This window comes from Micromys minutus (genome assembly GCF_963924665.1).
Source record: "Micromys minutus genome assembly, chromosome: 18".
Classification (NCBI taxonomy): Eukaryota; Metazoa; Chordata; class Mammalia; order Rodentia; family Muridae; genus Micromys; species Micromys minutus.
Genome location: NC_137953.1, coordinates 3,962,649 through 3,977,273, shown reverse-complemented (window position 1 = coordinate 3,977,273; position 14,625 = coordinate 3,962,649). Strand labels below are relative to the sequence as shown.

The 14,625-nt window shown below is 44.5% G+C and overlaps 1 pseudogene across 1 annotated transcript; it reads left to right on the top strand.

Moving 5' to 3' along the window:
* The first annotated feature begins 1 nt into the window (after nucleotide 1).
* On the top strand, nucleotides 2–11,284 carry LOC308432357 (TELO2-interacting protein 2-like; annotated as a pseudogene). The gene is made up of 2 exons: nucleotides 2–69; nucleotides 10,365–11,284. The product of its transcript is annotated as a TELO2-interacting protein 2-like (transcript).
* Nucleotides 11,285–14,625: the final 3,341 nt, after the last annotated feature.

The following is a 14,625-nucleotide window of genomic DNA, read 5'->3' as shown; positions in this document are numbered from 1 at the left end:
GATGACACGCCCACTCTCGCCACGCCTTCAGTTACGCTCCAAGGATTTAGGACCCTGTGCGGAGAACGGGTGGGTGGGGCTGGGATCTTCCACCAATGAGAGCGAGCGCTGCAGCAATCCTTTTGGTAAAGAAAATCGAACCAGGAAGAGAAGGAAACCAAGGGAAAGGGAGCTGCAGCACGAACCAGTACGCCCCCCCCTTAATTTATTTTTTAAATTCACTTTACATCTCTATTGTTGCACTCCCTCCTCTTCCCGGTTCCCCCCTCTCCCCGCATAGTCTGTTCCCTTCTCCCCAATGGACATCCCCACCCCCATCCCGACCGTGGCCCATCGAGTCTCAGCAGGGGTAGGTGCATCCTCTCCCACTGAGGCCAGAGAACGAATCCCAGTTATGGGAACGGGATCCGCAGACAGAGAACAATTTTAGAGACAGCCCCCCACGCCAGTTGTTGGGGACCCACATGAAGACCAAGCTGCCCATCTGTTACATATGTGCGGGGCGGGGGGGGGGGCGGCTAAGTTCAGCCTGCTTATGCTCTTTGGTTGGTGGGTCAGTCTCTGAGAGCCTCCAAGGGTCCCATTCCGAAGCAGGAGTTTCCTGCCAATGGCTCCGCCGCCGTCTGAATAACTGCAGTTGAATATTTCACGAGGGAAAGCTATCTGGCTTGTCGCTCACAGCTGAGCTGGCATCACCGGTCCAAACAAAGCATCACTGACTGCCTATCTAAGCAGCCACCCTCTGCCAGTCGGTCCTGTTTTTTTTTTTTTTTTTTTTTTTTTTTTAAACTTACATTAACTTTTGTTATGTGTGTGTGTTGGTGAGGTGGGGCTGTGTGGACACGGGAGTGGAGAGCGTGCCACGGCACGGTGATTGTCAGAGGACAACTTGTGGGACGGATTCTTTATTACCATTTGGCTTCTGGGGACTGCACTCAGGTTATCGGCCCTGGCAGCATGTGCCTCTACCCTCTGACCCTTCTCACTAGCCCATGTTGTTCTTCCTTAACTCGCTTCCTAGTCCTCACTATGTCGGATTCTCCTAAAATATGATTTCTCAAAAGAAGGGAGATTTTCTGACATTACCCCCAATGCCTACCATGACTTGTGGTCCCAAACTCAACACACATTCTTGGGTGTGCATTGAGATAAAAGGTGTCCATCTCATGGACGCCCCAAAGGTGTCCCAATGTGACAGGGATGGACTAATCAACTGTGGAAGTGGAAATGACAGGCTGATCATTTTGTTCTTGGGACCAACTCTTCTCTATGAGGCAGTCGGAGCCAGGAGCAGGAGGCATTGAGATGGGGTGCACTCATGAATTTAGCAGGTGCCTATAGTACTAAGTAGGTAGGAGTGCTTGAGAGACATTGGGGAAGGAGATCTCAGGTCCTGCTCTTATAGGCTGCAGGTGTGAGGTGCAGAGATGGAAACCCACCAGACTGGGCTCCCCCCCCACTGCATGCGCAAGCTTGCGAGTTTGAGGAGGAGCGTGTTTATGTGGTACTTTCTAAAGACCTTGTCACAGCATTGGTCTCTTTGCTGTGAGCTAGGTCACTGGGACTGAGAAAGATGAAAAGGTAGATGCACATCACTCCTTGGTGGAGGGGGGTCTGTTTACTGGTTCAAAAGAGGCACAAGTATTGCACATGCTTTTTTTTTTTTTTTTTTTTTGCACATAAAGGGTTTATTTTGAATGTTTTCAGGAAGGATAGAGTTACATCATAATTATAAAAATTACTTACAGAATTAACAGAGTTGTACTGTGTATACTTCTAAATGCAGAGAACAGGGAACCGTCTACACGTTGTATAAAATAAAATTAAAATTAAAAATGAATTCAAGCTCAAAAAATGAGGTTGTTTATTTAGTCTTAAATGTGAACACGAAGACCTCTGAACTCTACTCCTTCGTTCAAACTGCACCAATGATGGAGAATACAGAGAGCTCAGCATTCCCAAGGAACACAGACATTTCAACCGTGATCATTGAGTATTTTTCCTGTTGCACGTGCATTTTATACCTGATACTTATGTCCAGCCATAAAACACACCTCAATTCAGTGGCTCCAATCTCCAAGAGCAAAACTTATAGCAACATAGGGGTGGGCTTGTGGTTCCAAGTTCCATTGTGTCTGAAGACAGGTCTTTCCTATCACCAAGAACAAATTAGTTAGGGAAGTAAGCTCCTACACTCATTGGAAAAATCTTTAGTGTGTTATTTCTCTTGTTAAAAAAAAAAAAAAAAAAACCAAGTCAGACATGCTGGTGCGAGCCTGCAAGACAAACAAGACTGCCCCTCCTAGGCTCTCAGGTTAGGGAGAGCTTTGCAATGGTTTTTTTTAATTGCTCATTAATAGAGGTGTTTATCAGATTCCCCATTCTAACAGGTGACATTAGTATACATCAAGGAAGACCTCTAGAGTGAATTAGTCTGGCTGATGAACTGCTGGCACTTTTCAGGGACCAAACAATGAGATGAAAGAAATATTTTTATATCTTTAATGTGGGTCAGGAGAAAGGCGAAGTTGGTTGGATACACCTGTCAGGGAACAATGTGGTCCAACCTTCTTATCTTTTGCTTTCTTTATAATAGCTACTTTCTTTACGCTGGGCTAGAAAAGTTGGGCATGCATTTATTTCTCTTCCACTCTCTTCATCCCCCTTCCTTTATTGTGGGAAATGTTTGTTAGAAAAGTCTTTGTTTTGCATTTAAAAAGAAGAAGAAGAAGTATGAGGGAGCTGGAGAGATGGCTCAGTGGTAAAGAGCACTGACTGCTCTTCCAGAGGTCCTGAGTTCAGTTTCCAACAACCACATGGTGGCTCACAACCATCTGTAATGGGATCTGATGCCCTCTTCCGGTGTGTCTGAAGACAGCGACAGTGTCCTCACATACATGAAATAAATAAATCTTTTTAAAAAATGTATGAGGGTTCTATTTGCATATACACCTGCATGCCAGAGAGGGCATCAGATCCTATTATAGATGGTTGTGAGCTACATGTGGTTGCTGGGAATTGAACTCAGGACCTTTGAAAGAGCAGCCAGTGTTCTTAACCTCTTAACCACCTCTCTTGTTTTGCATTCTTAAACTCATGTTACACCCTGTCAATTCCCAGAAGCAGGGCTCTTCTCCATATCTGGATGCTTTGAAAATGAACCTCATCCAGCAGAAGCAAAGAGCAGAGAGGCAGAAGCAGCCTAATGCAAGCCTTCCTTCTTCTGGGTTGAGTTCTGCCCATACTCTGTCTGATGCCTTCATTCTCCATGTGGGCATCCTACTTCTGGAGTAGTCCTGCTAGAAAAGCATTCAAGATGCTTCTCTCCCTCTTTTCCCTTTGATACAGAATCTCTCTCTGCAGCCCAGTGTAGTTTGGGACTCACCAGGTATCTCTAGCAGGCATCAAATGCACGGGGATTCTTCCACAGCAGCCTCGTAAATGCTAGGACCGCCTGCCCCACTTCAGCTCCTGGCTGCAGCCGGCATGGCAGTTACAATTGGCTTACTTCGGCATGGAAACTGCCAGGATAGAATCTTGACCCTCCGGCATTCCATACCATGTAGGATCAGGCAAAAACTGAAGAGTCAGAGAAAGAAAAGTCAGCAAAGGCCAGGCAGAGTACAGGCCCAAAAGAAAAGAAATTTGTGTGGATTTGTTTTGTTTTACTTAGGAAGGGAAGCGATTCACCTTGCCTCCCTTTGTAATTTTAGAGCTGCCAATTGGATGTTCTTTACATAGCAAGAGAGCCCAGAAATGGCCATGAACTCTGCACACCAAAGGGAATCTTGAACATGTTTTTTCATGGTAGATCTCCCATCAGCATGCATGTAGATGGCAGGTCACTTCTGTGGTTCACAAAGGCATTTATACACAGTTCATATTTAGCAGCCTAAAAAAAATACCACAAACAACAATACTGCCTTATCTTAACTGTATCCACTCAATTATCTTAACCCATTTAACTGCATCCTTAAAATTTTGAGGTGCTAGATATTAAACCTATGACCTCATGCACACTAGGCATGCACTCTCCTACTGAGGTGATTCTCAGCCAAACAATTTTTCTTATTTATTTATTTATTTATTTATTTATTTATTTATTGAGATAAGGTTTCTCTGTGTAACCCTGGCTGAAACTCACTCTGTAGTCCAGGCTGGCCTCCATCTTAGAGATTCGCCAGCCTCTGCCTCCTGAGTACTGGATCTTGAATAATGCTGGACAAAATGCTGTAACAGGGACGGCCTGCCTCACAGAAAGCCTGAATTGCCTATTATCCCTTTACTTAGCCAGATTCATTCATGACCCAAGGCAAATCTGTTGTTCACGAAGGATGATGCTGTGTTGTTATTTCCAACACTTTGACACAAACCAGAGAGAGGGGGAGGGGGAGAGGGAAAGGGAGGGGGAGGAGAAGAGGGAGGGAGAGAGAGAGGGCAGGCAGGTCTCACTAGCTCCTTGTGTCAGTGATAGAGTGAGTCAGGGATGAGTTGTCAATGACTTACTTGAGGCCTGAGCTGCTGTGTGGTAGGAAATCTATGGATATAATCCTTGTTGGCCTGTTCAGTTTTTAGGGGTGCTTAGGCAAAACTACGTGGGGACTTCTTTAGTATGAATGAGTAATGTAAGATTATATTCTTATATCATAAGGATATTAGGTAAGTAATAAAAGTAATGTATTAGAGGTGAGCAATTGACATAAGATTCCAATGGCTACAAGGGACCATAGCACAGACATGTAAAGGGAAACATTGTATATAGTAGACATGTAAAGGGAAACATTGTATATAGTAGACCTGTAAAGGGAAACATTGTATATAGTAGACATGTAAAGGGAAACATTGTATATAGTAGACCTGTAAAGGGAAACATTGTACATAGTAGACTTGTAAAGGGAAACAATTTATATATAGTAGACCTGTAAAGGGAAACATTGTATATAATAGACCTGTGAAGGGAAACATTGTATATATAGTAGACCTGTACAGGGAAACATTGTGTATATAGTCCTTTCAGAAGTTCTGATTCTCTCCACCATCATGTGTGGAAGATGTGGGGGCTATGGACTGCAGCTCCACACATGAGATGTTTTCAAGATCTTGTTTTCTTTTTAGTTCAGTATCAGATCTCATTAAACTGATTCTATGATGTTCCTATGGACTCTGAACATTTTGGGGGTTTGGGTTTCAAGGGTTCACTGATGTGGACTGTCCTTGATTTTGTTAGAAGAGTCATTAATGCCACGGACACACACAGCCACCTAACAGAGGATATGAAGAGAGTTCAGGCTCACATGGGAAAGTGGGGGGCTTTTCTTCCTCTTCAGAGGGAAGGGGAGAGGTTCCATGCCTTGTGGTTGCTGAGCACAGGCTGTGTCCAAATGTAGGAAGTTCAAGAATAGGAAAGAAGAGGCTGGTTGGAGTGGAAAGGGGATGAGAGGAGAAGTGAAAATGACCAAAATATGATATATACATGGAAAAATGGCCAAAGCATTAAAAAGGAAGTTCAAAGTTTAGCTGTATGTTAGGCTTGCGTTCAGCGTAGGTTACATAAGACCCGGTATGTAAGAAAACACAGGGAGAATGAGAGGATGGAAAGAAGGGCTTGTTCCCCTTATCTCTGCCAAACATTACCACCCCCAAGCATCACTGCGTGCACAATGATAAGACCTAGGTGCTAGAGCAGTTCCAACCATATGCCAATGGACCTAAGCGAGGGCCTAACCATGACAGCTTGTGGGATGGTTTTTGTAGAAATTCTACTTTTGCACATGACAGTGTTCAGTTCCATTTAGGCAAGCCCTGGGACTGCCCTGGACTGCTGCTCCCGCGGAGATTTTCTCTCCACAGTTAAGCACTTACTTCCGGCTGCACGCTCTACACCATCAGAACCTGCCAGTTTTGATGCCAATTTTTCATCCTGCAGCTTTTCTGAAAATAGTTATCAGTTTTCTGGAGTAGTCTTTGGTCCTTGTGCATTGAGCTGCATCCTCTGCAAATAAGGGCAACTGGGTTTCCCCTTTCTTCTTTGTAACCCTGTTATTTCCGTCTCTTGCTTTGGTGGTGTCACTCAGACCTCAGAATGTTGAATGAGTGGACAAAGTGGACACCTTGTCTTGTTCCCAATTTTAGCAGAAATGGTTTGAGGTTTTTTTTTTTTTTTTTTTTTTTTTTCTCGTTTACTATATTGAGATATGTTCCCGAGGACTTGAGTTCAATTCCCAGAGCCCACTTTTTTTTTTTTTTTTTTCTTTTTTTAAGGCCCAGTCTTGGTGTCACAGTTTCTGAGTTGCAGGCCAGCCTGGGTGTGTGGTGAGGTGTTGTCTCATAATTCCCTCATAGGACATAATCCTAACTTGTCACAGTGTAGAGAATACAGGCTCTCTGGTGAGGAGGTGACAGGCAGACAGCGAGAGCAGCAGGTGGGAGGAGAGCCGTGACTGCCATCTTCTGGACACAGCGGGCTATTGCACTCATGAGCTCTGCATTACAGGATAGATAGTCACAGATCAGGACTAACGGGTCTTAGACCCTCCGTACTTTCTCCTCGAGCTCAGAAGGCAATAGGGGGCTGAGGAGCAGGCTCAGTCAGTAAAGTGTTCAACTTCAGGAGCCTGAAGACTGAGTCTGGATCTCTGAGTTTCACGGAAAAGCCAGGCTCCATGTCTAACCTGGCTCGTGTGGCAACGTTTCTGGCCATTGAGAGACCTTGTCTCTGAAATTGGAAAGGTGCCTGAAAAACAAGATCCAAGTTTGTCCTCTGACCTCTGACCCCCCACAGCTGCATGCTGAGCAAACGTGCCCCCATGCCCACAACAGTGCACGCCTCCAAACGGTAAAGGGCACAGCTGCTTGGGGCACACGGAGGAGTGAGGGGAGAAGGAGCTGGGAAGTAGACACTGCAGCTCTCAGCCTTGTGCAGAAAATGAATCCACAGGCATCCCTCTGGGGCATGGACCTCTCCACCCCATAACTGCAGCCCAGCCTCCTCACCCCTCTGTCTGGCAGATGTGTTTCATCATGGCAAGGTCTGCAAAGGTCCTGCATTGGGGATATAGGCAGTGTGTGTGTGTGTGTGTGTGTGTGTGTGTGTGTGTGTGTGTGTGTGTGTGTGTCTGTGTGTGTGTGTGTGTGTGCAATCTCTATTTCAACATCCTGGCACCTAGACATTATTCCATCCCAAGCCAGAGCTAGGTGAACAGATCTGTTGGAAAGTTCTTCCCCACGTGCATCTGAAAATCCTTATCTGCATTTGATGCCCGAGTCTGCACAATGGGGCAGGAGAGATGCAGTGAGTAACAGCGCCCATTGCTCTTTTGGGGAAGCAGGCCTTGCACAATTGCTTGACTCCAGATCTAGGGCATCTGACCACCTCTTCTAACCACAACAGGCACTGAACCCATGTGCACAGACCCACAGAAGCACAGAAATAAAGTGAAATCATTATCTGATTTTAAAAGCCTACACAACAAAGTTACAGAAGTAAACAAAGATAATAAATTATATTAATGTTTTACAAAAGAAAGCAAGAGATTTTATTAGATCTTTACTGTTAGGATCAGCAGTATGATGCAAACTATAAGTATGCACCCACATTATGATATAACACACACACACACACACACACACACACACACACACGTTTTACCTCTTGGAATTAACACTCTGATCCTAGGATCTTAGCCTTCCTTGGGTCTCTGTGGCTGCATCACTGGTTCTTAAACATCTTCTGGGACAGAGTCCTGGTCCTTTTGCTCTGTTGCTGCGTTTACTTTGAATCCAGTCTTAATGGAAGATCCGAGCTGTTGTGGTGCAAAGTGCCGGAATGTCATTGATCCAAGGCTGACCTGGCACACGGAGAAATGAGCACCCAACCAGGGAGAAGGAACACTTTTCTAGGGATCAAGGATGCTTGATCAGCCATCTTATCTGGCTTTCTCCTTTGCATTCAAGCCGCTGACTGTTCTGGTTTGAGGAAGAATGGCCCCGGCAGGCGCATAGATTTGAGTACTTGGTCACCCTGGATTGGCACTACTTGAGAATGTGTGGTCTTTTGGAGGAAGTGTGTCACTAGAGGTGGGCTTTGAAGTTTCAAAAACCCATGCCAACCCTGTGACTCCCCATTCCTGCTGCCTGTGGGTCCAGATGTAGAGTTACCAGCTGCTTCCCCAGCTCCATGTCTGTCTGCATGCCAGCACACTCCCCGTAATAACAGACTAAACCTCTGAAACTATAAGCAAACCCCAATTAAGTGCTTTATAAGAGTTGCTGTAAATTTGCCTATCTTACATGGCATCAATGAAGAGCAAAGTAACATTTAGTACTCATTGAATAAGCCAATGGAAACCGTAGTCTGCTACTTCTTTTCCCCATGTTGCTGGGATGAAACCCAGGGCCTCAGGTATGCTGAGCACACACTCTGCCTCTGAGGTATACCCCAATCCTACTTCCTTTAACAACCCTGAAGAGGACATATATGAGTACCCCAGGTACCAGGTGAAAGGGATGGGAAGGGTCAGCATCCTCACAGACAGTAAGTGACCAGGTTGCAAACCAGGGAAAACCCATTCCCACTGCCCGCTGCTTCCTGTCCGCCGTCGCTATGGATTTCTGGAAGGCGATGAGGCTGAAAGTCCAAGTGTGGTGATAAAGCTCTGTGTCCTGCTGGGAACCTGCCTTTATTCTTGTACAGAGATATGTATGGGAAAGAGAGGTGTGTCCTGTTTGTGGGAATGGAACCCCCTCAGTGGGCAGAATGATATTTCTTTCAACCCAAAAGGTGTCAGTATGAAAACCGCAATTCGGAAATAAGAAAAAGCGAATGCACAGTAGGCATAGATGCCCCCAACTAGCCTCCCAGGCTTCTATCTTTTTCTTTTTTCCCTTCCCTTTCCTCCTCTCTCTCACTTCCTTCCTTGACCTCTGACCCTCTCTCTTTCACTCCATTTTTCTCTTCTCCTCTTCTCTATAACTCTTCTTCCCTCTTCTAGAACATGTCGTCCCCCTTCTGTTCCTTTTCCTAGTCATCCTGGTCAGCACTGTCATCTTTGTCCTCCTTGTCCTAGCCTCATCATCCGCATCCTCCTTTTCCTCCTTTCTCCCCTCTCCCTCCCTCCCTTCCTCCCTCCCTCCCTTCCTCCCTCCCTCCCTCCCTCCCTCCCTCCCTCCCTCCCTCCCTCCCTCTCTACTCTTGACGGATACCATGCTTCCTGCCCTGGCCTTCTGCTACAACCAGCTTCCATAATGGCTCCCTCTTTATAGCTCTGGAACTTTTAGTTTGCATTTTCTGCATCTACTCTGTTAGTTTTGTGTCCTGCAGCTTTGTTGGAATTGTTGATCACACCTAAGAGTTTTCTAGATGTATTCTTAGATGTCACTTAGAGAATCATATCCTCTACAGATATGAGCACCTTTATGACTTCCTTATTGGTACTCCCTGAATGTTTTTTCAGTTCTCTTGTCTAGAGATTAGATCATCTATAGAATATTGAATGAGAACGGCATCTTATTGAGTTGGAGATGTTGAACCTTTCCTACATCCCTGGGATGAAGCCATTTTCACCATAGAGAATTATTCTTGGCTGCTTTCTTGAATTCCATTTGCACATAGTTTATTAGCTGTGTTGAATCTCTGTTATCAATAAGTCTGGGTTTTCATAGGTCAGTTTGCAGCAAGTTTGGTCTCTAAATGGTTTGATGCTTCAAACTTGAAGTAGAAGATCAATTTGACTTTCGTAGTTCCTGAGACATTTATGCCACATTTGGATATTTTTCTGCCTGTAGATATCTGTACCGTCCATTCTCTAGGGTGACATCCCAGCAACTTTCTGTAATTTCCAAAGGAGTCTTTTATCTGTAATGTCAGTTTGGAATGGTCCTCGTTTTTATTTACAATCTTCTCAAAGGTACACAGATGTTGTCCTGATGACATCTGGCTTTTCTATTCAAGATTTGCATTTTCTACTGTTGACTTTTTAATTATGGGAGAGTTTTCATAATTGTAAATATACATGGTTCTAAAATTGATGAAAAGCTGAGCTATGTAAATGTAAATATAATGCCTGCTTTTGTACAAAAAGTCTTAACTAGCAGTCATCTGCCCACTCACTCACAAAAAACACCACCCATTTTCCCATCAGCTTACACAGATCCACGTTGCTGTGAATATTACTAACAGACAGTGTGAGGAGCCTTCAGAAATTACAAACCAGTGAAACTGATCTCTGAATGGCTGCCATAATTACTCAAGGTCTATGCTGAGACTTAGTCGGCTTCTCTGACTTCAGATGCCCTGTCCTTTGGTTCTATTTGTAGACAAATCAGAGATTTGCTAGCAGGCCCAGGATCCTCTGAGTGCGGCTTAGAGTTACTGAGTGCAGTTCCGTGGCAGGATTCCTGTGTGGAGAAAATGAAGATGATCCAGGGAGAACTGCTTTGGTCTTGGGGCTTCATACATCGCATTTGAATAAGGAAACCCGGAAGAAGAATCCTGCTGTCAAACATGTTTTCTCATGGACTCTCCAACCGGCATCTAGAAAAGATAGAGATTATCAAACTGAGAATAAAGTCCTGGGTGCCCAGTGCCTCCATCACATTGTGATTAATGTGCCAGCTGCTGACTTGCTGCAGTACAGCAGAGCCCAGACCCTGTACCACGCCCTTTTCAATCACCTGTACAGGCCAGAGCACCGCCTCATTCCGGCTGTGCTCCCGCGCCTAGAGAAAGGTCTGCACTGGAAGGGAGATAGGGCTCGAGCCACTACACACTGTCCTGAGGTGCTACAACGGACCCTCGCCCACACGGAGTCAGAGCATCGCCTTCTCCTCCGGAGGACGTGTGCCAGAAACCTGCCAGCCTTTGTGAAGAACTCGGGGATCCTAACTGTCCGGCACTCGAAGAGGCTGGAACAGGGTATCCTTGGCTATCTGGAAGTTTGTGATGAAGCAGAAGATGAAACTAGGTTGAGGATACTGGAGACCCTGAAACTTGGCATGCAGTGTACTTGGCCCAGAATTACCCTGCAGAGTGTGGTCTTACTGAAGGCTCTCCTGAAACTGATAAGTTGTGTAGGGAGAGATAGGATCCCACGACTGAGGCGGCTAAGAGTGCAGTGCTCCAGGGAGCTACGGACTGCCTGACTCTTCTGGACCACTGTTCTCAGGGGGCAGGTGAAGGGTCTTCTGCCTAAAATCCTGTGAAGACGACACAGTGGTGAGCTGCGTCAGGAAGGTGCAGCAGCGACCTGCAGATGCTCCTGGCGACAGTGACACTGACAGTAACTAAACAGCTGCTCTTCTTACCCCAGATCTTATGGATGGAGTTATGGGGGGAAATATATTTTTGTATTAAAATATTGTAAGTTAAAAAATAAAACAAACAAACAACAACAACAACCAAAACTGAGCAGATGTCTATTAATATCAGACAGGTTAAATGAACTTAATGTACATTAACTTAAATTCAGTGTAACCAGTGAAATGCTCTGGTGCTTTAAACTAGCATGGATGTGTGTGTACGTGTGTGTGTGTGTGTGTGTGTGTGTGTGTGTGTGTGTGTGCGTATGTGTGTGTATATGTGTGTGTATGCACATAATATATATTTGCATAATAGTTATGTATGTATTTGAGGGAAATATAAATGTGGTTTTGTACAAAACAACTATACATGTGTGAAAGTAAATACTATGAACAACATACAAAATGTCTACATCTGACTACATTGTAAAGAACACACAGGTATCTGTGGCGGGGTTGGGAGGAGGTCTGAACTTTTGTTCAGGATTTGGAGTACCGCAGGAGGGAGCGCTACCAAACACACGAGCACTATTCGCCTTGAACTACAGAGGGCGCAGTGCGGCCAGAGTCTGACCAATAAGCTCCTCTGCGGCCTCCAACCAACGTCATCACTGTGAGCCACACACTTGCACACTAGGGATGCCGGGACAAGGAGTTCCTTGTTATACCACTGTTCTAAATCTAGGGACCTATTCATGTCGCCCAGGGACGGTCCCGCATTGTGTGGGAGGCATCTCAGCGCCCACATGAGCCAGCGGCATCACGTCTGTGGTGGGAGGTGGACGTAGCTGTCTGTGCTCCGCCAAACAAGGGCAGAAGCCACATCCCAGAACGGCAAGGCGCTCTGTTGTAGCTTCAGCAGCCAAGGGTCTCCACGTTCCCGCGACCTCCGTCCCCTCCGTCTCCCAGAGTTCTCAGCGCGCCCGCTCGGCATCCCAGGGTCTCAGGTCTGCCTGTGGATCTCCGGGCAGCACGGTAGGGCGCAGTGGGCACAAGGATACTAAGAATGTTTGTATTGGGTCGCCCCATGATCGTAGAGATCTGCAGCCCTCAGGCTGCTATTTGGATGTACACAGTGTGAGGGATCTGGTCTGAGCTGTAGACACCCTGCCCTCAAGTTACCAGCTGTCACTTCATGGCCCTGGAAGCAGAGGGGACTGTGCTAATGCTTAATTTTACAGTTTTACTCACGGGTGCTGGCGAACCCCTTACTCCTGTGACTCTCTGCTTCCCTCCCCAGATTTCAGTTCTGTCCTTTTATCTCCATAATTAAGAAATAGCTGAAGCCAGGTGTGGCCTGACCCGCCCTTTCCCTTCTTAGCTTTCATCAATCTCCGTAAGTATGCAGTACCTGAAACCCGGGATGGCTAGACTGTTCTGTCCACCTCCTCGGACTTCAGTAAGTCCTGCTTTTATCTCCAGCCTATCCTTAGAGTCTGGCAGCTTCCCTCCCGCCATCCCAGTGCAGAACTTGCCTGACCTGTTGCAAAAGCATTCTACACGTGTTGTTCATTTTTTTACTCCAATTTTCCTCCGATGCATTCTCTATACAAGAAACCATAAATATAATAAATTCTTTACATCAAAATGGAGTGTCGAGACAGCTCAAATACAGGAAAAGGCTGAGAAATAAAAAGCCGACTCCTTGTCATGGCCTGTCACAGTTGGTTCCACTATTCTGGGGTCCTTTAAATCTTTAGCCATAAGGGTTAGAGATAGAGAAGAACACTACATACTCATCAAAAGAAAAATCCACCAAGAGGACATTGCAATTCTTAGTATCTATGCACTGAACACAGGACACTTAAGTTCACAGAATAAATAGTACTACAGCCTAAATCAGATATTGACCCTTACACACTGAGAGAAGGGGACTTCAATACCCACTGCCCATTAATAGTTAGGTCATTGAGACAAAAACTAAATGGAGAAATGCTGGAGCTAATCAACATCATAAACCAGATGGGTCTGACACTTGCAGAATATTTCACCCACACATAAAAAGAATATACCTTCTTCTGAGCATCTCATGGAACTTTCTACAAAACTGACAAAAAAAAAAAAAAAAAGAAAAGAAAAGAAAAAAACCTCAACAAATACAGGAAAAAAGAAAAAAAGAAATGACACCTTGTAACCTATCTCACAATCATGGATATCTGGATAATGATGAAAAAAATGATAAACTCATGCAAAATGAACTCACTACCTAATGAAAGTTGGACAGAAATTAAGAAAAACAAACCTCCAACTTTCTGGAGTTGAATGAAAATGAATACACAACATATCCAAGCTTATAGGACACAATAGAGGGGGTTCTAAGGGGCAAACTTATAGCATTAAATGGCTATAAAAATTGGAGAAATCTCATACCAGTATCTTAAACAGCACACCAGGAAGCTCTAGAACAAAAGGAAGACATTACATCCAAAAGGAGTAGATAACAAAAAAAAAAAAAAAAAAAAAATCAAACCCCATGGTGGAATTAATAAAAAGAAAACACAAAGAAATAATGAGTTGGCTCCTTGAGAAGAGTCAATAAAATTGATAAACCCTTATTCAGAGAGAGAATATCCAAATTGACAAAATTAGAGATGAACAGGGAGACACAACAGCAGACACTGAGGAAATCCAGAGAATCATAAGGGCATAGTTTAAAAACTCATACTCCGCCAAATTGGAAAATTTAAAAGATATGGACAATTTTCTTGATACCTACCAAAATTAAAGTCAAGGCCGGATTAAAAAATATAGACTTATTACACCCAGTAAAGTAGTAAATAAATAAATAACATTATTTCTCAAATTATTCCACAAAGTAGAAACAGATGGAACACTGCCCAATTTGTTTTATGAGGCCACAGTTACCCTGATACCCAATCCACATAAATGCCCAATAAAGAGAGAGAATCAAAGATCAATTTCTCTTATGAACAAAGATGCAAAAATGCTCACTAAAATACTTCCAAACAGGACCCAAGAACACATAAAAAAGATCCATGATTAAGTAGGCTTCATCTTAGAGCTTCAGGGATTATTCAACATGCACATAAGCCAATAAATATAATATAATATATATTATATACTATATAAATAAATGGAGAGACAAAAACTACATAATCATCACATTACATGCAGAACGGGCCTCTGACAAACCCAGCAGCCTTTCGTTATAAAAGTCCTGGAGAAATTAGGGTAAAGGGACATACGTACTTTAACATAATGAAGGCAGTTTGCAGCAATCCCCTAGCCAGCATCAACCAAAACAAAGAGAAACTTGAAGTAAGTCCACTGAAGTCAGGACAAGACAAGGCTACCCACTCCTTCCATACC